We start from the raw sequence: 3,292 nt of genomic DNA, 5'->3' as shown, positions 1-3,292 counted from the left end.
CACTAGGGGGTAGGGCACGCCCTCCACCCTCGTGGGTAGTGGGTGGCCCCCCTCTGGTGCTTTCTTCGCCCAATATTTTTAATATATTCCAAAACTGACTTTCATGGAGTTTCAGGACTTTTGGAGTTGTGTAGAATAGGTCTATAATATTTGCTCCTTTTCCAGCCCAGAATTCCACTGCCGGCATTCTTCCTCTTCATGTAAAGCTTGTAAAATAAGAGATAAAAGGCATAAGTATTGTGACATAATGTGTAGTAACAGCCCATAATGCAATAAATACCAACATAAAAGCATGATGCAAAATGGACGTATCAATGTTCCTCTTGTTCTTGGGGATTTCACCTCCAATTCATGAAAGATCTACACTTAGGGTCCCACCCTACAACAACTTGGAAAATTTTCTTCATTGTTATCAATGCATTTCCAGTCTACCCATTTCATATCACAAACAATGTGCTTCTTGTCCAAAAAGACAGTCTCATAGAAGTCTTGTTGTTCCTTGGTGTGAAAGCGATAATCCACAATAGTTCTTCTCCAAGTGTCATAGGGATCAGTCTTTCTCCAAAGTTGACCTGCATCCTTTCTCAACTTCATATTCTCTACCACAGGATGATCATCAGTGTGGTCAGGGATCTTGAGCTTTTTGAGCACTAGTGGCTCTTCTTCTTCTTGAGCTTCATGAACTGGGGCGTTGTTCTTCTCAGGAGTAGGTATATTCCTTGTTGATCTCTTTGGTGCAGTTGTCTTGGGGGGTTGAGCTTGAGCGGCTTGGGGAAGACTTGGGCTTAGAAGGAGCAGCCCCAGTCCGGATGGCATGCCCCATCAGCTTCTGAGTCTTAGGTGGAGGTGCAACTGGCTCATCATCCTCCTCTTCTTCATCTTCCCACATGGAAGGTCTTCCAAGAACCTTTGCAGTTGTGGTTCTGTCCCTCTTCTTCTTCTTACCATCTACTGCCTCATCATCAGACTGTTCCAAAGTGAACTTCATTGTTTCTTGAGTTGGCACTTTTCTAGATTTTGACATTGCAGCTCTCTCTCCTAGGTGCAGCTTTCTTCTACATTCTTGGCTTGGTAGCAGCAGCAGCATACTCTTTATTGAGCACCTTCTTCTTGGAGGTTACTCCTCAACAACAAAATCTTCATCCTCAGATTCAGATGTTCTCTTCTTTTTTGGTCCTGGTAGCTGCCTTAGGCAAATGGCTACGAGTGCTCCTAGTCCCCTCATCATAGCTACTAGAGGGACTAGTGCGCTCACTGAGGATTAGCTGCTCTTTAGACCTGTTCTCACTATCACTACCCTCGACATTATTGCAACTCACCCTGTGAATAGTTGGGTGTAGATAGAGTAGATGAGCATCACAAAGTACAGCTTGTTTTGCAAAAATATGGAGACAAAAACTTAACTTTAGTTTTCTGCAGAAAGCATTTCGGAGCTACCGATTTGACAAATTCGGTGACACTAAAGCATAAACAGTGTCTAAGCATACAGTTTCAGTCAGACCGAAATGCAGTTTGATGACTCCGGGATGCTAGGGTTTCACAAAGAAAGTGATTCCGGTCTCACTGATCAGTAGACTTTGGTCAGACCGAGTTGTACTTGTGCAATGGCCAGGGCTAATCAGTGTGACCGGGATCCTCAGATCCATCGGTCCGAGATGGGTTCGGCGGAAATCTAACCATGAGTTTTTGCATCAAATCTATTCAAAGGAATTCGTTTGGTGGATTGGTTGATCTCATACGTGGGAAGAACAATGACAATGTACTTTGTGAAAGAATCGGAGCAACGGAAAGCACAAAGGGTCACGTCCATACCCTAACTTGGCGATGGACTTGCTACCGGGGCAACGACAGTCAGGATTCCATGGACGGTGGCGGAGACCAGCAGCAGAAGGTCACTCGCGATGATAGCGGTGAACCGGAGACCAAGGACGATAGTGCTGGGGCGTGAGCTCATGCGGTTTGAAGTGATTTTCAACTGTACGGGTACGCGGGGAATATATATACCAGGCGATGTCGACGTGACCGAGTGGAATGACTGTGTAGCAAGCAGACCTCAAACGGTCAAGTCTTTGTGCGTCAGTGGCATCCCTGGATCGGTAATGCTGACACGCACAGTACTCGAGGAATTATAACAGAGTTTCAATAACACACTTATTACATTGAGTCCTCATAAAGAGTATGATTACATAAATAAATAATGGCTGAAGGCCGTCTAAACTAGATAACAGCGGAAGGCTTCGAAGGTAAATGAGTCCATCAACTCCAACGGCATAGCTGAGTGCAAAACAACGACCTATCGCACCTTATTCATCGTCTGAGTAGTCCGCAACATAAGATGTTGCAGCCCGAAACGGGTCAGCACATGGAATATGCTGGCATAGTTACCACTACTAGGAAAAGGCCTACTAATGGCGCACCAGTTTTGCCTACTAATGGCGCACTACCGATGCGCCATTAGTATCACGCTACTAGTATTTTTTACTAATGGCGCACCACTGGTGCGCCATTAATATCTGGTATACTAATGGCGCACCACACGGTGCGCCATTAGTATAGCCCACGGTGCGCCATTAGTATCTGGTATACTAATGGCGCACCACATAGAAGTGCGCCATTAGTAACATTTTTTCAGATTTTTTTTTAAAAAAAATTCAACTTTTTTTATTTTATTTTTCGTTTTTTCTTAATCTCAGGTCAATATGGCTTAATCTTGGGTCAATATGCTTAATCTTAGGTCAAATCGCACTCCGTGGTCAAACTTCCCGAAAGGTCACCCATCCTCACACTACTCCAGCCCAAGCCCGCTTAACTTCAGAGTTCTATCCAACCCCAGCAACAGCTCACTTCAGAGTTCTATTATACCTTGTTGATGTCTAGGACTTTGTTCATGTTCATGACTATGATGAAAGTTTGAAAAATACTTCAAACTTCTCGGTCATATTACGTATCATTTTTTGAAAAACAATTCAAAAAAAAATTCAAAACCAATTTTTTTGAAAATTTTTGGATTATTTTGCCTCTAGATCTTGAAAGCCCCGTAACATTTTTCTGTTAGGTTTTTGGGGATTTTGAAAATGTTTAACGGGGTAAATTTTTTCTGTTACGTAATTTAGATGTAACTTTTCGAGTAGATGATTTTTCATATAGAAACCTTTTTAATCCGAGTTCGTATGCAAAAGTTATGGCCATTTTACAAATTTCCAGAGAGATTTTGCAAATAAAGTCGAAATTCATATTTGTAAATTTTCCCAACAACTAGACCACATATCACATGGGAAACTTATTTACTTTT

This window comes from Triticum dicoccoides, chromosome 6B (assembly GCF_002162155.2).
Source record: "Triticum dicoccoides isolate Atlit2015 ecotype Zavitan chromosome 6B, WEW_v2.0, whole genome shotgun sequence".
In the NCBI taxonomy this organism is placed as follows: Eukaryota; Viridiplantae; Streptophyta; class Magnoliopsida; order Poales; family Poaceae; genus Triticum; species Triticum dicoccoides.
This window is presented reverse-complemented; position numbering follows the sequence as displayed.